Here is a 20,717-nt window from a genome sequence, read left to right as displayed (position 1 = left end):
TCTAAGTGATGCACATGCAGTAGTAAGTTACTAACCTAAGGTACAGGTGCTTTTAAGTCCTTAGTATTCTTGAAAACAGAGGAACTATATTCTTTCCCTTATTCTTCTTGCTGGATACGTCTTTTGGGTTCTAAGAAATATTCATTTATAATATTTCTAGTACTAGCCCAGAAGTTGCAAGTTTGTTTCATTTGGAACCACACATTTCCTGAAGCACATTTAAGGGCAGAGGGAAGTTACCCAGAAACCCAGCAATTTACCTGGTGTGTCAAAGAAATGTGCATTTGAATGATGCCAGCTACTGAATATTCATAGTCTAATTGTATCTGTTAGTCATTTTCAGTAATTTGCTTGTTTTGTTCCTCGATACTGGCCATGGGTAGCTCATGTTGGGAAGGCCATGTGCTATAAAGCCTGAAGTGGCCCAAGAGATTTCCAGAAGTTCCAGGAAAGGGTTGCCTTTATGATCTTCATATCTTACTCCCATTTCTTCCCTCAGACCCTCTTTAAGTTGGGAAATTGATAAGGCCCTCTTGAGAAGATGAGCTCAAAGAAAGAATTAGTCTGCGGTAAAGTTCTTCAAGAAAGAGAGGATCAGAACCCATGTTCTACAGTAACGTATCTTGGGCTGAGTTGGGGATCAGTGTCCGAAAACTGGCGTTGTGTCGTGGCTCGTGGCTCTGACTTGATAGCCATAACCACTTAGGAAGTCCGTTTATTCACACATCAAATATTGGAATGGTAATTCCTGTTTTTAGGAGATGTTGTTGGGGGTCTAATCTGATCTCAAACTGGCATGGACACAAGCACTTCAGAGCCTCTTGGTGGAAGCCGAGGGAATCTTGGGGATGACAGTCCCCACCTTTATCATTCTGGTAAAGGTGTGTGATGAAGTCCCCCAGCTCAGCCCCCAGCTCATCTACCTAAACCTGGCCAGCTTTCATAGGTTCCTTATCTGAGTGAGAAATTCAAAGGTGGTCTGGAACCCCAACCTCTAATGTGGAATGAAATAAGATTGCTATGGTAGAACTGGGGGAACGGAAAGAGTCCAACAGCCCTGACTTTATTCAGACTCTCTACACTGGCCCTGAGGAGATCTGTAGACTCCAAGTGTTCCAAGACCATAGTTTGAAAACCACTGCTCTATGGTAAGAGGATGATTACTTGGATGGATGCAGCTCTAGATCCTATGTAGATAGGGGGTCAGAAATGGAGAAAGCAGAAATTGTCACACTTGACATTGATCAAGAAGGCCCTTGATTGGGGCGGCAAGTTCGGCATCCCCCATGGATGAGACACTTGAGGAATGTAGTGAAGGTTGGTTGTATCCACTTCTCAGAAAGGGAAGGGGGCTGACAGAAATATGGAAAAGTGGGCCATGTGGCCTGGAAGCCTGAGTGGTCCTAGTTCAAGTGCGGCGGAGGGTCGGATCTGTGTGTGCCTGCAGTTCTATAGCATTGTATAGGGTCTATGGTTATATGGAAATTATGCCCATCGGGGTGTGTACCATACCTGGAGAAGGACTTTAATTTGTCACATGGGTATTTTTTATTTGATTTTGCGTAGCTTACCTCATAAAGCCTTATCTTGACATTGTCCCAAGTTTTTAAGGTCCAACTTGGGGTCTCTGTATCTATTCTTTAACTTTCTACTTTACTACTGTGCTAAAAAAAAGTAACTTTGTCTAACTTATAAATGAGTTGGGGAAAAAAGTTGCTTTCTAAAATTTTGTAGTTTGCCAGGAAGATTATCCCAGAGCCTGGCATTGACCATGACTTTCAAATTGTAGGTTCCAGGTGGCTTCAATTGACTCCTCTGTCAATTGTGGTGGGGCTGAGCACACACCTCTGGCAGTGACAGGAGGGGCCTGGGATAATCAAGGCCACCACCAAACCAGTGTTCCAAATCCAGCTCCTGCTGGATAAGCTCTTGTTTCCCTGCCAGGGTCTCTTTCCCAGCAGTGGCCACTGGGTAGGACTGGTGGGACATCCGAAGTGCACAGGGGGTGAAGTGACAGTGGGAGGGTCAGCCGGTCAGCATCACCCAGGATGTCACTAAGCACGTGGTTCTTCACAAAATTCAAAATTTTTTTGCAACCAAATAGAATCTCCTTTTGAGTCCATCTTTGTTCACGGTGCAAATCTCACCCAGACTCTTCCCCAATCCTTCCCTCCTGAGACCCCATGTCCCCCACCTTTGCTTACCATTTGCTTCGTTTGCTTGTGGCTTTTCTTGTTATGATATTGATACCACAAGAAGAGGGCCTGAACCTTGGCAAGAATGAGTAGGGCCTACAGGCCTGAAATCATGTACCTTACACATTGGCTTCCTGTTGATCACACCCAATACGCATTCCCACTGTGATACGGTCCGTTCCCTTTGGGACAGTACTACCAACATTCCTCTGAAATTATCTCTCCGTTAACTCTGTCACTTCTCCCTAATGGATGAGATGAGAATAATAACTATTAATAACATTGGCCCAGGGAGATAGAGGAAACCTGGAGCCCGCCTACTGGAATCATCTGTCTTTTCTATACCTTCTTCCGCTTGACTCTTTGGAGTGGACTTAGGGTAAAGCAGAAGATTCGTAAACGTCCACACTTGAACTCTAAACTAAAAAACAAGCAGGCTGTAGTTCATACTTTCTTCTGTTAGCATTTTCAGTAGCACAAGAGGATATAATTCAACTCAGCTGCTTTTCACAATAAGGGGTGGAGAGTAGAAAGAAACCAGCTTACTTATCACAGCCCCAGAAGGATGAGGGAACAGGGGTAAGGGACAGCACTGGGACTTTTCCCACAGCCTCTCATCAGCCTCTTCTTCCCTCTCCCCACAACCTACTTCCCCAAGCTCTGCTTTCCCCTCACCATCCTCCTCTTACACCAGTCGAGACAGGAAGTGGGTGAGTGCACATGACAGCCTCTCAGTTCATGTGAGAGCTGATTTCATCACTTCCTGTCTCAGGATGAGTCCTAAAAAGGTCTTCTGAGCCCAAGTGTAATTCACTCTGTGCACCCTGTCTCTCAGCTCACTCACCTTCCTGGGCATTTAGTGGAGATGAAGATATCCCAACTAAAGTAGTTTTACCAGTCCTTTCCTTCTGGTGTGAGATGAAGCAATATTGTGCTCTTCATGCTAAAATCGGAAAATTACCCCTTTGTGGAGGAAGTCTGATACTTTGAGAGCAGAGAGACCACCTCATTCCCTCCTAGCCTTTGCCTCCTGCAGGAGAAGAAAAATGAACTTGTAAAGGCCAGGGGTTGACATCTGTGGGAATTCCCTTCAAGGGAAGTGGAAGTGGAATCATAGACTTGTACAACTGAGAGGACAGAAGGGGGAAATTCACAGTTGCAAGATGGATGGTCGGAGAAATCATCTTGTAATTCCTGCCAAGTGAACCAAAACGTTTTCTTGCTCTTTGGTGGCAACATCACTGAAGGGCAAGAGTTACCAGAAATGCAATGGACAATTGTGTGTGAGTAAAACTGCAGTAGAAACAGAAAAGTCAGTTTTTATTACAACCTTGATAACAAGTACCCTTTCTTTAACTCCTTCCAGTTGACAAAGCACTTCTCCGTCCATTATCTAATTTGAGCCCGACTACTTTGAAAGCATTTACGTCTTTATTTACTACATTTTACAAATGAGGAGGTGACCTTGGGTTTGTCTAAGCTTACAGAGCTAGTGGCTGGAATTGCTGCACTCAGTCCTGGGTCTTCTGACTTCAGATAACTTGTTCTTTCCTCTGCCCTGTTTCACACTTTGTATTCCAAGGTTGGAGTTGCTCCTAGGATCGTTTTGTACCTGACACCGTGCTGATAACACATTTTTACCCCTTGATGGGTTTTGCTTGTCAGAATTAAGTATATCTAGCTCCTCCCCCACCCCCAAAAAATCTCTATTGCCAAACATAGATCTTTCTTTCACATAGTAATTATGCTCAACTATATTTCCTCCTACATTACATTTAACACACATTTTAAGTTGGAATTTGGTAAACTGAGGAAGGTTGGAAATCTCTGTCCGTGTAAATCTCAACCTTTTTGAGAAAGAAGGCCACTCGCCATCAGAGCTTTTTAAGTACCTGCTCATTATAATGTCTGCTGACTGAGAAAACGAGACATAGACTGGAATCCCTTGCAGTAACTCTGGGTTGGGACCTACCCGTCTGTTGGGTGTCTGGAGTGTCTGGAGGGAATTTGCCCAGAAGTTTGTAGAGTATTTGCCAATACCAACAGGTAATGTGTCTGCTCATTTTCCCTCTTCATTAAGAACCTAAAAGATAGGTTCTCATTCTGCAGCGCATGGCTACCCTCCACCCCCTCTCCCCCCACGAAATATAAGGAAGCAACTACTTTATTTCCCAAACCTTTATTAATCAACCCCTGATTGATAGTGTCATCCCATTTAATTTACTTAAACTAGAAGAAAAATTGTATGGAGATAATGAATCAGATCCAGGGGCAAGGGAAAGCCTCAGGTCACAGACTTGTTTCGCCCGGCATCCGGGAGTCCAGATGTCCTTTCCACTCTGTATTTGGTCTCCCTTTGTTATCCTGGGATTTTCCTGCGTGACTCCGCATTGAGGCCCCACGTTGCCGGTTCTTTAGCACAGAAGTCTCCTCGGCGGGGAAAGGCTGGTATGGAAGAGATCATTAACTCTACAAAATAATCTGAGCATCACGCTGCACTGGCTGACGGGGCATGGTTGTCACCCGGGAGGCCTTCCCAAGGAACCATGGCTTAGAGTGTAAATCCCAAGACAAAATATGGAGATGGTGGCTAACTCTTTGTACTGAATAGGAGAAGCATCGCTCTCATTTTGTAAATGGAGCTGACGATGATGTGAAATGATGTGAATAGAGAGGAAGGCATTAAGCGGAGGGTTGGGGAACTTGCTGCTGCCTGGGGGAGTCATTTCATAGGCCTGGCCCTCATCTCTAAAATGAGAGGCACAGGTTAGGTCTCCCACAGCCTGATGCTCCAACTCTAAAATTCCACAACTAAGAAAATCTACGGAGACTATCTGTGTGAATCATGACCCAAAGTGAAATGAATGATTTTTGGGTGTGTTCAGATGACACTGGTGTAAGATTTTGACATGGCTGTACATAAAGGACGATGAATGTATCACAGGGATATAGTACTCTGGGGCCTGCAAATGCTCTGTATCTGTTTTTCATTGTGAGTTTTATGTCTGAGACTTAAACTTTGACTATGAAAACTTACAAAGGGACACCAGGGTGGCTTAGTCACTTAAGTGTCTGCCTTCGTCTCAGGTCATGATCCCAGGGATGAGCCCTGAATCAGACTCCCTGCTCAGTGGGAAGCCTGTTCTCCCTCTGCCTGCTGCTCCCATTTGTGCTCTCTCTCTCTCTCTCTGTGTGTGTGTGTGTGTGTGTGTATCAAATAAATAAATAAGAATCTTTGGGGAAAAAAAAAAAGAAAACTTGCAAAGTGGGCAAATGAAACCAGAGGTCCTGTGAGAATTGCAAAACTGGACCGTATGCAGTTTCCTTCTGAAAAAGCTGAAAGAATGGGAAACTGTCATTTAAAAATAGTATAAAACGAGAACGCCCTTTTTTCCCCACTTTGCTAGGTGGGGGTGGGGATGTTTGGTGGCTTTACATGGAGGAACTATATGACTGGTTGTTCAAAATAGCAAGGAAGGCAGACAACGTTACTCTTGTTTCAATTTTTTTTAAAGATTTTATTTATTTATTTGACAGATATCACAATTAGGCAGAGAGGCAGGCGGGGGGGGGGGGGGAGCAGGCTCCCTGCTGAGAAGAAAGCCCGCTGTGGGGCTCGATCCAAGGACCCTGGGATCATGACCTGAGCCGAAGGCAGAGGCTTTAACCCACTGAGCCACCCAGGCACCCCTCTTGTTTCAATTTTGATTGGAAGACTTTCTAGCAGCAGTGACAAGCATTAAGCTAATGTAAATGCTACTTCTGGTCTGCATGCCAGATCTTCCTCTTAGCTCAGATATTTTGTCCAGGAGTGGCAATTTCTGGTCAGTGCTACTGTAAGTTACAGAATAATTTCCTCTTTAGGGACTCATCTCAGAAGCCTGCAAGGCCAGAATTAAATTGAAGTAGTTTAGAAGAGGGCAGAGTTTATTACCAGCTGCTCACAATTTAAAAATGGAGACGGGAGCACTTTGAAAGGAGCTGCAGAGTGTGAATTCCAGTTGATGTTTGTCAGAAGCCCTTGGCTTGCTTTCTGCATGTTCCCCTCACCCTCTTGGGACACCTCCCCCCTTTTTCACCCATGAGCATGTAGAGAGAGCAGCCTGGCAGATCACTGCACAAGGAATAGGACAGGGCTTTCTGGGATGGGCACCACAGGCTGCTTTCAGAGCACGTGCAACAGAATGGAACCCAGGGGACAAGGTCGCAGGAAGAGATAGGCTTCCTGGAGGAGGTGACCCTAAGAGCCAGGGTTGGTCCTGCTAGCCTGGAAGGGGTTGGATGCAGGGAGGCGTCTTTGAGGGAATTTGATGCACAAGGACACAGAAAAGGGGCATGAGGGGGTACAAATGGGGTGTGTGGTAAGAATGGGAGAGGGGGCACAGAGCTGAGAGAGACTGGAAGTACCGTCCTCTCTTGAGTTACATAGGAGGCACAGTTAACTGTTTTCTGGCTGACTCTAGAAAGATATATTTGTGCCTCCACACCCACTACCCACATGTCCTCAAGGCGCTTGCTGTAGCCGGGAGCTGGAGGATGGACAGGAGCTGGAGACCAGCCTTTCAATGGGGATTTGATGACTTCCAGGGAGAATGGGTGAAGGGAGCCAAGCCCCAGGGAGACAGCAGAGTCCAGCCTGGGGACAGCAGGAGCGTCGTCCTGGGAGACAGCCCTGTAAGGGGTGGTGGGGGGACTTCCATTGGATTTTGCAAAGAGGAAGTCCTTGGAGAACTTGGAACTTGGTTGCACCCTGTGAGTATAGCAGTTTAGGTGGAAGCCAGAAGCCTGGCCTCATCACCCCTCTCTATTCCTGCTTCTCCCCCACAGCTCCCAGTTCTTTGCATCCTTTCCTTTGTCTCTACAGCTTCCTCTCACAACTTGATTGGCTCGTCACCCTCTCACCCTTCTCTCTCAGTCCTCCCCCACCATTCCCCAGCCACACTCTAGAAACAGCCAACTTCTGTCATTACTTCAAAGCAGTTGGATAGTCCTTATTTTCAAAAGTAAGTTCCTACTGATTTTTTTCTATGAAGGTAAAAAAGAGGAAATAAAATTACTTAAAGAGAGATTTTTAAATGATTGATCTTTTTATTAAAAAAAAAATGCTTTTGTAGGGTACTATACCAAAAAAACAAAACAAAAAAAACAAAAACCTTTCTTCCCCTATCCTTGGAATGTGGGCCTTAAGACTGTTAACATTGCTCATGGGGTTTCGTAAAATATAAAAATTGTTTTAAATTGTGTCATCAAAAGTCATCCCCCCTCCCCAACTTAAGAACGGTTTGGTGTCTTCAGAGTTGATTCTACGGTCAGTTTGGCAGCTGGAATGCATTTCCCCAGTTTCATTGTGGTGGCTTCACAGCCTCTGGCCAGCAAAACCAGAAGCCTGATTCGCTGTCTCCCACCCAGGAAACCGCAATCCTGATGCCCCTGGTGCAGCTCAGAAGCAGGACTGAGTTTCTGCCCCAGGAACAGAGCCCAGGATGCCAGAGCAAGCAAGGGGCCTCTAGAGGGCAGCTGAGCCGCAGGTGCCGCTGTGTGGTCTCACCCTCATCTCAGGAGGACACCCCTTTCTAGGAAACCCCTTGCTGTCCCCCTCCTGCAGCCCCCAGAACTCCTGCCCTCAGGCAGCCGCGAGGTTGCAGTCCCCAGGATGTGGGCCTGCAGGGGCCTCCCAGCCAGCCAGGCTTCTTCCCGCCATACCTCCCTCACTCTGGGGGCAACTCCTGGAGCCTCTTTTCTTTCCACCCCTGCCCTGCTTGACAGCTGGTAAACAAACCCTCTCATTCCTTCTTCTGAAATGTACCTCCCTCCCCCACACTCACTATCAAGTCTCTTCTGAACAATGGTGATTGCCTGTTAACTGTGTTGCTGGACTGAACGAGTAGAAATGTAGGGCTCCTGGGGACATGTGACTTTCTGGTAAATAAGGAACAATGTTTTAGGAGCAGTGTTCCCTTTGTATTTTACCTGGCAACCTCTTCTCAAGGTCTTTCTGGCTTCCTCCTCCCAAGCTGCACAGAGGAGGCAAGGCCAGTTAGATAAACGGGTATGTGTGCATTTTGTTTTGCGGTCAGATACACATAACATAAAATTTTACCATTTTAACCATTTTGAAGTGTACAGTTCAGTGGCATGAAATGCTTCCACACTGTTAGGCATCTGCTCCCAGTATCTATCCCCATCTTCATGAACTGGAAGTCCCCACCCATTAAACACTGACTCCCCATTGCCTTCTCTCCCCACCTGTTTCTTCTCTGTCCCTATGCAGTAGACCATTTGAGGGGTCTCACCAGTATGATGATTTTGCATCCCTGCTTCACACTTTCCATGGATTCCCATCCCATTTGTAAAATGTCCTGATGGCCTATGAGCTCAGCTCCCTAGCATTTTGCCTTACTCCCACCGGGCACCCACCATGCTCTGTCCTATCTCATTGCCTCTCCAAGGCCCCCTCCCAGAAGCTACCCCTTCTGCTCCATGCCTCCCCCCACCTCCTGTTCAAGGACACCTTCCCCAACCATCCCTCCTAAAACAATTCCATCCCAAGCCCCTGCTCACTCCATTCTTCTCCATCTTGGAATTTTCAGAACACTTACAGCAATTTGAATGTTTTGATAAGTTCACGTTTACCTTTTGTATCCGCAGCACTTGGTGCCATGTAAGTAGTAGGTGCTCAGTAATACATGTTGAATGACTATATCGACCCAAGTGGGGACTGCCTCTAATCAGCTGAAGACAATTAACTCTTTATTCTCTGCTTTATAAGCTCTGGGTCTCGATGCAGGTGTATTTAACCATAAAATATTTTCCTGATACATTTATTCTTCCTCTTCCTCCAAGTATGTTTACTTTCCTGCCCAAGACTTACCTTGTTGGCCTAAATAGAAGTGAGAAAAGAAGGAAGTAAAATACAAATATCTGGGCCTTGATGCAAAGACAAAGAGCTGCTTTGTTTCTCCTTGTCGGTGGAATAGAGAAGAATGCCAGGAGGAATGAGAAGTATCAGTGAAACGTTTAACACTGAAGCCAGTAGTGCAGAGGCAGATGCGTTTAAGTTGGGGAGGGGGAACACCGAGTAAGGCTTTCCTCCCAAGGTGCCTTTTGGGTCTTTGGTGGCCTTCCCTGGGGCTGGGGAGAGCCCGGTGTCTGTGCCTGCAGCAGCTGGCAGAGGTGAGTATGCTGGAATTCAAGTGGCAGTGGAGCTGGCTGATTCTTCTTCCAACATCAGGACTCCCAGCTCCTGTTAAGCATTCTATCCACATCTCCTCCCATGTCCAGAACATAATTGTCTAGGCGAGGCTTTATGTTACAGAACCGACTGCTTGCACATTTGCTAATGAAAATCATTTTCATACCTTCTCCCTATGGAAGATCTAGGTCTTCTATCTCCCTGCCCTCACCACCCCCACCCACTGCCAGGACCCCAGCTTTGAGGTCCACCCTCCCTCCTCATTGTAGCTGTCCTCGGACCCCTGGACACTTGTCACTGCCATGCTTCAGCACTTTCTCGCTCCAGCCCCTGGAGACCCTGCCATTGTTTGTAGGAATCTAGGCCTTCAGACTCAGGCCTCTCTGTCTCTTGACTTTTCTCCTCCAGGACTCTGTCCTCTCTCCTCCACTGTCCCATGCAGCCCACTCCATGCTGATGACCAAGTCCCAACTGGTTCACCAGCCCCGATCTGGCTCCCCACCCTGACCCACTGGGACTCCACCTCCAGCAATCGCTTCCCAGCACTCCTGGCCCGTCAGAGCCTCTAACTCTTCCCCACATCTCCATTACCCTCGTGTATCTCTTCTGTCCTGAGCTGGCTTCTGTAGACCCACTTAGGCCTCTCCCTTTGTCATATGTGCTGTAAGTCCAACTCTTTACCTGTTTTGGCCCCATATGTCACAGCTGTCACCAGCCTGATGTGACATGCTGGCTTTTCACATGTGTAATTCAAGGCCAGTGATGGAGGTGCCTCCTCGGGCTTCTAGACAACTGTTTCTCACCTTCTCCTTCTCCTCCACCCCCAAGCCTTACCTCCAACCCCTTCCCTCCCTCAGTGGATTTCCTTGCTGTCTTTGTCACCAGCAGCAGAAAGCCGCCCCCAACTCCTCCTTCCTGGTGTGACAACACCCTGCATCAGGCACCAGGTCCCATCCCCTCTTGCCATTTCAAGACATTGTTCTAGAAATTCTGCATTAGCATTTCCACCTCATTTCTGTGCCATTCTCAGGGAATTGAAAGAAGTTCTCCCTTTCCTCCATCTCTCTCTCCAGCTAGCTCCACTTCCGTTTTTCTCCTCCCTTTTTGTAGGATCAAAAGCCCTGGAAGGTCGTACTCATTTCCCCCAATTCTTTTCCTTCGCCCTACTCTTGAACTCAGCACCGTTCAACCAAACAGGTCCTGGCAAGGCGTAGGTGATCCCACCAGACTGAGTTCAAGGGCATTCCTCTGCCTCTTCTCTTGTGGCCCATTGGCAGTGGTTGGTGCAGCTGGTCCTTCCCTCCTCCCAGACATGCTCTCTTCATTTGGCTTTTGGGATGCCATTCCCACTAGCCATTTCTTCCTCATCTCCCAACATTTAAACATGGGAGGGTCCCAGAGCTCAGCCCTAGGACCTTCTTTTTCTCCATATTGACCTTCCAAGTGATCTCACTGAAAGTGTTGTGTTACTTTCCTGGAGCCTCCATAACTAAGTCCCCCCACCGGGTGGCCTAAAACATAAGAAATTTATTCTCTCACAGTTCTGAGCACCAGAAGTTGTAAATAAAGATGTCGGTCCGACTCCACTCACTCTGAAGGTTCTAGGGGAGAACCCTTCCTTGCCTGTCCACCTCCTGGTTCCTTGTGCTCCCTGGCTTGTGGCAATAGTGCTTCAGTCTGTCTCTTTCCTCACAGGCCTGGTTCTCTGCATCCGTGTCTCAAATCCCCCTCTGCCATTACCTTGTAAGACACCGGTCTTGGACACCAGTCATTGGATTTAGGACCTGCTCTAAACCCAGGGTGGGACTCCATGGTGAGATCCTTAACTGATTGAATCCACAAAGACTCTGTTGCCAAGTAAATCATGTTCCGAGGGCCCAGGTGGTCATGAATTTGAGGGGGGAGCTCTACCTGACCCAATACAGTTGGCTATACTCTGAGCACTCTGAAGCGCTCCTCTCTAGCTCGATCTGCTCCCCAAGCTGAGTGCTTACTCAGCATCTCCACTTGGATGTGTATCAGGCATGTCCAACTCAGCACAGCCTGAACTGAGCACCTGTCTTTCCCCCTCCAGAACCTACCCATCCAGAGCTTTCTTCCCTTCTGGTGGAGGTAACTTCATCCTTCTAGGGCCCAGACTTGAAGTCATTGTTGACCCTCTTCTCCTACCTTGCACATCCAATCCTTCTGCAAATTGGGTGATTCTACCTTTACCACAGATTCATATTCCTAACTCCTCCACCGCTGTTACACTGACCCAAGTCCCACGCTCTCTCTCAAAACAAATTACTGAGGAGCTGCTTGATTGGTCTTGTGCTTCAGCTCTTGCTTCCTCCAGAGCCCACATGTGATGCGGCAGCCAGAGCACTGCCCTCAAAACCTAAATCAGATCAACATCCTCCTCTTCTCAGCCTCCAGTTGCTCTTTGCCTCACTGGAAAATGGGCCGAAGACCCCACAGTGGCTATCTGCCTGCAGTGGTAGTCTTGCCATAGACTGTCTTTCAGAAGTTCCATCATTTAATAAATGTTTTATTCTTTTATTTGTGTGGAAGTCTGTGTGACAGGCCTTCCTGGACTTGCCTTAGTGTAAGACTCCCTTGGGCCCTTGTTTAAAATCTGTAGGTTTCTGGGTCCTTCTCTTTGAGATCAGTAATTAAGAAGCAGGGCCCAGGACAAGCTGTAGATGTCTTGGGGGCTTGGATATGTCTAGAAAGCGTTGCCCCTGAGAATTTGCTGAACTAAATGAGTGATCGTTTTTCGGGGTCATACATCTTGAAAAGTTGACCCTTGGACAACACAGGCATTATGGCCACTGACGACCCCCCAGGCCCCTGAAAATCGGTGTATAACTTGTGACTCCCCCCAGATGTAACTACTAGATCAAAGCCTTACTGATAACATAAAGTTGATTAACACATATTTTGTTATGTTATACATATTACATACTGTATTATGATAAAGTAAGCTAAAGAGAAAAAAAAATGTTATTAAGAAAATCATAAGGAGGGGACAGCTGGGTGACTCAGTCAGTTAAGCATCTCCCTTCAACTCAAGTCACGATCCCAGGGTCTTGGGATAGAGTCCCACATCTGGCTCCCTGCTCAAGGGGGAGGCCTGTTTCCCCCACTCCCTCTCCCTCTGTGTGCTCACTCTCTTAAATAAATAAATAAATAAATAGGGACACCTGGGTGGCTCAGTTGGTTAAGCGGCTGCCTTCGGCTCAGGTCATGATCCCAGCGTCCTGGGATCGAGTCCCACATCAGGCTCCTTGCTCAGCAGGGAGCCTGCTTCTCCCTCTGCCTCTGCCTGCCACTCTGTCTGCCTGTGCTCGCTCTGTCCCTCTCTCTCTCTCTGACATAATAAATAAATAAATAAATAAATAAATAAATCTTTTTTTTTTTTAAAAGAAAATCATACTGAGGATATATTTGTAGTACTGTCTTGTATTTATCCACAGAAATTCATATATGATCCCATGCAATTAGAACCTGTGCTATTCAAGGGTAAAATGTACTGCAGCTTTTCCTGTAGCCAGTGGGGAGGATTGAATTTCTCTCCCTCCTTTGAGATCATGAAGACAAGTGACTCTTTCCTCCAGTCATTAGGCACAGAGGAATTCTACCTGGTAAACAAAATACTTGACAGTGCTTTTCCCCCAGATTCATCCATTCCGGCTTCCCCTCCTGCTCCCATACCCTCAGGAAAGGGAAGACGACATGAGAGGCAACCTTCATGGGTTCTGTTCATAAACGCATGATATTTTGGAAACTTATTTCAAGAGGGTTGAAACACAAAGATTATGGCAAATCTGTCTCAGGTATATTGGAATTTATCAGATCTCATGGTGGACTTCTTTAAATGGGTCACAGGAAAAATAAGTCAGGGATTAATTTCAGAGCTAGGAGTTCTTTCCACCCAGTGAAACACAAGTTCTCTTAAGTATTTTGTTGGAGTTGAAATAAGGCACCTATGACTATATATTTTCTTCAGTTCTTGGCTGTCGGACATAGGGTATCTCTGTTGGCCCCACTGGGAAGTCAACTCCACGAGATTAGGGGCTATATTCAGTTGCCCACGGCACCTGGAACAGGATGAGGCTCCCAGAGGGCAGCCTGGACAGGGTGCAAATAAATGGAAGTTGGTCTCAAGATTGTCTAATGGAAGACCCTGCCTCAGAATGACAGTGATCTTCAGTCTTTTAACATACTAAGAGTGTCCTGTGAAGCTACAAGTGACTAGACACTCAGTTACACCCCTAGCTGCTCTCTGTCAACTTGTGGCATCTGTATGTATGACATGATCATATAAATGAATACGTACTTAGTGAATAACCCTGGAGGTCTTTCAAGGTTCCTATATCACAAAACAAGTATTTATGTTCTGGGATATTCTGAGAAAATGTGATCTATATCAGATCTCTTTTTTTTTTTCTTTTTACATAGAGGTTTTTTTCCTTTTAGAAGTCAATGCAGGGGTGCTTGGGTGGCTCAGCGGGTTAAGCATCTGTCTGCCTTCTGCTCAGGTCATGATCTCAGGGTCCTGGGATCAAGTTCCACATTGAGCTCTCTGCTCAGTGGTGAATCTCTTCTCCCCTCTCTCCCTGTGATCTCTCTCACTCTTCTCCTCTCTCAAATAAATAAATAAAATCTTTTTTTTTTAAGTCAATACGTACTTATGATAGAATTATTGAAAAAAATGAAAAAATAGTGTTCAGATCTTATTATTCTCTTGTAAGCATTTTTGTGTGTTCTTACGCTATATTTCAGTTTTGTTTTATTTGTTCAATGACTTCTTAAATATCATACCGATAGTGGGTTAAAAAACAAAAGTCGAATTATACTATAGCTTAGAAACTAAAAGCCTTATACCCCGATTCCTTGGTCCTAATTTTAACAACTCAAATGCATCTTTCCAGGTACCCACATAGATTATGGCCATTCCTCCCCAGCCCCCATGGAAATCCACCATATGTACCATGCTGCAGTTCTGTAACATATCTGAAATATTTTTTTTGTATCAGTGTAGAATGATCCCTCTCATTCTTTTAAAGCCACTTATTTCTGTTCCTCTCTAGATGTCCTGTGATTTATTTAACTATTGCCTTATTGATGGACATTTGTGTTATTTTCTGGGGCTTTCTTGTTTTTGTTTTTACTGTAGGAAAATGTATATGGGGAAGAGCCTTCTCTGCATGTTTGTATACTTGTGCAAGTGTGCTTGGATGATAAGTTGTAGGTTGTAGATCTGCCAAAAGTGTGTATACATTTTCAGCTTTAATAGTTATCTCTGAACATCTTTCCAAAAACATGAGGGTATCTTTAGCTTCATCCCCTTGCCCAAACTGGGTTTTGTTAGTATTTCTGATCCAGTCCGATAAGTCAGATTTAGCAGTCTTTATTACAACTTGTGTTTATTTAACATAGATGAGGTCAGACAGCTTTTTCTATATTTATTCTTTGCAGTTCGTTTTTCTGGAAACTCTTTCTTTAAACTTTTGCTCACTTTTTCAGTTAGCTCATCACCATCCATTTTAAGTATTTCTAATTACACATTCGATTTGTTCTGTATGTGCTGTTTTATATGTATTGGACTGAATATTATAATTTTTCATGTTATGAAAAATCCTTCACTAATACGTCTGTATCTTTATAGTACACTATTCTACTCCTGTGATTGTATTGTGATTTCCTTAACAGTCCCTTACAGATAACATAAGAAGAGTCTCCAGTGTTCACTAGTACAAATTTACTTTATTTTATTTCCCCCGTCCTTTCCCTGCCCCCAGTAACCAGATAACCAGATCAGAACATGAATGTTTGTAAGTCTCTTCATATTCCCAACTTGTTTTCACTGAGCAAAATTTGGCATGTGAGTGGAGTGAATTGTTTCTCAGTTTGAGATTTTGGGGGAGAAATATCTGGGTTGGTTCACATTCCACCTCAGAGGCTATCCACATTCAAGCTCAGAAATGAGAGCAGAGCAATTTTTTTTTCTCTCTTTCTTTTCCTCCCTCAGTGGGAGAAGTCGTGAACTATTTGGTTCCTTCTCTTTTCAAGGTGATGAGCAGTAGCGTGGCTCATTAGCCACAGATCAAGGAATAGTTCACTTAGATTATCGTAGTAACAGCAAAATTAATGCAGCAGAGGGGACAATAAGCAAAGGCTATTTCCAATCCCCGCATGCCATTTATCCATTGTACAGAACTGGTGAGTCTCTTTCACAAAGGCTAGGGCAGGTTGTGATCTTTGGCAGGTCATCCCTTTACCTTCTCTGGCATTTGATAGAAGGGAGCTAGCTGGTCACGCAGAGTCCAGAAGTCAGCTTTTGCCAAGGTTGGTGGCAGCCTCTCAGCCAGAGGGAGCTGGCCGGCAGAGGACTGCCAGCTGGCGTGCTCAGGGCTGCCCTGGGCGTACCGTGCTGGCAGCTTCCTGCCACTGGCCCCGTGGCCCTCCAAGATCAAGATCAGCTCTACTGTTTGTCAGTCCACCATTATGAGCGAAATCTGGATTTGGATCTTTCTGTGATTAAGATTAGCAGCAGGAGTAGTCATGAGAGTAATAATCTCTCATCGAGCATTTTTCCATACTCCTTGTCATTCTCATCTGGGCTTTACCAGGTTGCTACTATTAGCACCATTTTACAGGGTGGAAAGCTTGAGGCTTCAAGAAGAAACTCACCCCTGTTTTATATAAACCCAAGCTGAGTCATTCTAAGGTTTCAGAACCCTCATCACAACTGTCCCACTCTCCTGAGGCATCATCGGTAATCCCTCTGCTTCCTGCCAATCCCTAGTTACGAATCCTCATTGTAGCCAGGTTTGGCTGAGGCTGGACTGAGGAACTGCCAAGGGGAAAGAAGTGACATGGGAGGAGCTGTGGCTGCTTCGCACTTTGGTCTGGTCCCACCCCAGTGTCCATGCGTGTGCCCATCTGGTGTGCCACCATGAGCTGCCAAAGGCAAAGAGCCTTTGCTGGGTGCTCATCCTGCTTTCCTACAGTGGGAGGCTTCCAGGACAGTTTTATGTGTGTGTGTTTGAGAGGGGAGGGGGGCATAAAATTCACCATTTTCATCATTTTTAGGGGCCCAGTTCAATGGCAATAAGTACATTCACGTTGTTGTGCAATCATTACCATCGTCCATCTCCAGAATTCTCTTCATCTGGCAAAAATAAAACTCTATACCCACTAAACACCTTCCCATTCTCCCTCCCACTGCCCTTTGACAACCATTCTCTTCTGTTTCTATGAATTTTATTGCTCGAAATATGTACTATGAGTGGATCGTACAGTATTTGCCATTTTGTGACTGGCTTATTTCCTTTAATATAATGTCCTTAATTTTCATCCATGCACATGTCAAAGTTCCATTTCTTTTTAAGGCTAAATAACATTTTGTTCCTTTTTAAAGCTAAATAATAATAGATCACATTTTGGTTATCCATTCTTTCATCAGTGGATACTTAGGTTGTTTCCACCTTTTGGCTTTTGTGAAAAATGCTACTATGAACAGAGGTGTACAAATATCTGTTACATATTATACAAACACCTGCTTTTAATTTTGGTGGTGGGGGGGATATACCCAGAAGTGGAATTGATGGATCACAGGGTAATTCCATGTTTGTATGGTAATTTTTTTAAAGAATACCCATTCTGACTTCCGTATGGCTGCACCATTTTACATTCTCACCAGCATTACACAAGGGTTCCAGTTTCTCCACATACTCACCAACACTTATTTTCTGCTTTTTTGTTTGTTTTTTGCTTGTTTGTTTGTCTTTGTAATAGCCATCCTAATGTGTGTGAAGGACTCCAACAAGTTTCCGTAAGAGAACATCTATGGATATTAGTTGAAAACGTGTTTTCCTTTTTTGCTAAAGAAGCAAAAGAAGTTTCCCTCATGGAAACTTACTGATTTGAATATGATATTCATTAATACTGTCAGTGTCCCCCTGAGACATTCTTGCATACTGTTGGATGAATTAAATGTTGACCAGTCACAGGAACCTCACCAGCCCTAAGTTTGCATATAGGAAACTGCCCTCATTTTTGAGCTTTGAAGGTAGTCTGACAGACTGCAAACTTTAACTTGGCCACTCTATAAATTATCCTGTTACTTAATTTCTCTTTTCCCTCCTTGTACCTTCCTGTGAGCATTCCACTGTTCGTACCTCTTTGTAAAGAAAGAAGCCAGTTTGGATGAATGGTTAAGAACACAGATGGTGAGACCAGCCAAACTTGGATTCAAGTCCAAGTTTATCCAGGAAAAAAAAATTACCTTCTCCAAGACTCAGCTTCCTTATCTGTGAATATTGCCTGACTCATAGGCTTGTTTTAGGGATTATAAATGCCTGGGCAGAGTTAGGGTGCTAGCTATAATCATCACTGTCACCACCCCAATCAAAGTGATACACTTCACTGCTTCTTAGCAGTTTCACTTGAAAGAGAAGAGTAAAGAAAAACATAATAACCAAATAAAGCTAAAACATTTCTAAGGAATTTTCACCCCAAACACAGCAAGGAATGAGCTCTCTGTCCCATCCCTTCCTCTACCAAATTACAGATTGAAGAGCGTAGGACTCCAGTACGGAAAGATCAATGAATATAAATAGAAAAGTGTTTCTGCAAAAACTATCAAGGGCTATAAAACAAATGCTGTCGTATTTGTAGTACAGAGGAGATGTGTTCTTACTTAGGCTTTTTTTTTTGAAAGTTCCCTATTGTCTTTACATTCTATTTTACTGTGGTCATTAAATGGTCTTTAGGTCAGACTGACCCCAGGGGGCTCCCTGATACAAAGGGTCCTTCACATAGACTGTAGGTTTTACCCAATTTCTTTTCATTGGTCCCATTCCAGCTTACTAATATTATCATTATCATTATTTCACACGCTTCCTAGGACTTTTGAAAGGGATTAAGTATTTAAATTCTATTTTTCCAAAGTGTAGGAAGGTAATACATATCTAAAGAATAAAGTTATTGATGCCTACTAGAACAGGTAAAGCAATTAAACCAGATTTTTATTCTTTCCTGCCTTTTGGCGCTTTTCTTGTTTAACTTCTCTCATTGCTTGTCGAGATGACAAATGTTTTCCAACCAGCCAATTCTAAGACAGGTTGTATTTTCAGTTCCAGATTCTCATTTAGGCTGGAATTTCCTGGGGCATATTTTAGCTTTGCTTGAGAGATCACATTGAGTCCCTCAATTAGGTTCTTTTCATTCCTTTATTCCCTCCGTCGTCTGACTCAAATGTGGGCTTCTGCTCATTAAAATAATAAATAACTCACTAAGCAAGATAGCTTGTTATTTGCCAATTTCTCAGAAAAGTGATAGTAATTAGGATGAATCATAAGAACACCAGAGCAAGACTTCCAGAGCAAGGCAGTCCACACAAACATTTTGTTATTTGTCCAAATCATCACTCAGATTCTCTGGGGAAAGCAACCCAGTGTGGGTGCCAAGCAACCCATCCACAGAGCACAGGCTTGGGACAGGCCACTGAAGGCTCAGAGCCCGAGCATCTGAATGGGAGAGAGCCTGCTGGAAACTGGATCGTGTGCACTGTGTGAGATGCTGGGTTTATACACTTCTGATTGGTCCTTTGAGAAAAACAGGAAGAGATGAGTGACCTCTGTGGTCATTGCTAGCAAGGAAGGTCACTTGCGAGGAGAATTATTTGAGCTCTGCTTTGGTATGTAAAAACATAACTGAGATTTTTTCCCCTCTAGAGTTGTATTCCCCATAAAATAAGCCCATTGGGCATTTATCCAGAAGCTGGAGTCCTTAGGTATTTCCTGCCCCAACCAGAACTGTACTGAGGTGCCCAGTTGGCCACTGGCAACTCACTTCTCAGTCAACGTATTTGACAAGGGAAGCTGTATGTCACTCAGAGAGCGGGAGCCCTGTTGCCTTCCTCAGAGCAGCCCAGGCAGGGATGTGTGAAGTGGGTCTGCGGAGCTGCCCGCCATGTTTACTCCTCATTTTAGGAAGAGGAACACAGACCTTCCATCTGAACGTTCATGCGGGAGAAGGAATTCAAATTTGTTAGTTCAGCTCACATGCGTCTGAAAACTTTGGTCTGATTTCTCACCTTGTACTCTGGGGAAAGAAATGTATTTGCAAAGTAAATAGAACTCTAGATTTTGTGTTCTGTCCCTACTTTGGGCATTGTCAGCGTGCACACAGGCGTGATGGGTGTATGCATGTTTGTGTCGTCAAACATGATAAGCAGAGGACGCAGAGGCCTCAGTGCTTTACAGAATGTTGGCGTTCTGAAAGCTGGCCGTGTACATCTACGTATTTGCGTGTGTGTAAAATAGCATCTGTAGATACGAATATATCAGGAAATAGACACATGCTGGCAACACTACCGTGTGGAGTGTGCCGGTAGGGGCCCTCTGAGAGGCTGAGGAGGGTCTGAAATCCTCCCCTGATCCAGCTATCCCACCAGCCAAGACAGCTGGGTCACTCCCCACCCCCAGAGGACATGGCACCCTCGACCTTGTTGTGAGCCATGGAGAATACATCTGCTGGGACCAGATGAGCAATTCCTTTTCTTCTGACACAGCATCCAAACGGCCTCTGAAAAACTTGCAGTGCATGGGCCTGGAAGTCTGCTCCTGGAGCCCCTGACAAGAAGACTATCCTTTATCTTGGGGAGTAGCGTTTTTAATATGGCCCCTGTGCCTAGAACTTGCACCAGGTAGTAGATGCCTAAAAGTTCACCAGAACCCATGTGGGGTTACTGGCTCAGGGACACCATCTTAATAATTCCTCTCGGCCCTCCCAGGATGGCAGAACACAACACACACACACACACACACACCCCCAAGGGAGAAATGTCCTCATCATATATTCCACTGAAGAGGCAAAAAGAGGAACTAGGAAATGTACATTCGCCATGTCTGTGAGCTGAAGGACCTGAGAAATGCAAAGCACACCTAAACGTAAATCAGCTTTAAACCCGGAGTCGGAAAACATCACTAACGTTGTCTTACACGAGTGCTCTTGTCTTGAGTAATGGGGTGGGGGGGCACTTTTTATTTCAACTTTCCAGTAGCATCACACGCAGACTCTCTCCTACAGAGTTAGGAATGAGCATACGATCATGAGAGACTTGTTTCATTCCTTCGGTAGCCTCAACAGGGAGTTTACAAGAGTTGAGGTCTTCTCGAGTTTGTACCTCTCCGGGCCTGGTCGTGTGAGGCCGCTGTGGTCCAGGATGAAGAGCATCTCTTCATATGATTCAAAACATGAAGATCAAATCATTCCCAAGTCCTCGAGGTAATGGCCCAGCCCCAGAAGCAGAGAGAGGGAGGCCACGGTCCCCTGTC

At 45.1% G+C, this 20,717-nt stretch overlaps 1 protein-coding gene across 4 annotated transcripts in view; it reads left to right on the top strand.

The window, feature by feature from the left end:
* Window positions 1-20,717, top strand: part of LYN (LYN proto-oncogene, Src family tyrosine kinase) — a 125,841-nt gene that overhangs the window by 81,706 nt on the left and 23,418 nt on the right. The gene's annotated exons all lie outside the window — the stretch shown is intronic.

Source organism: Lutra lutra, chromosome 4 (genome assembly GCF_902655055.1).
Source record: "Lutra lutra chromosome 4, mLutLut1.2, whole genome shotgun sequence".
NCBI classification, from domain to species: Eukaryota; Metazoa; Chordata; class Mammalia; order Carnivora; family Mustelidae; genus Lutra; species Lutra lutra.
Note: the sequence above shows the minus strand (reverse complement) of the source record. Positions and strands in the feature narration are given on the sequence as shown.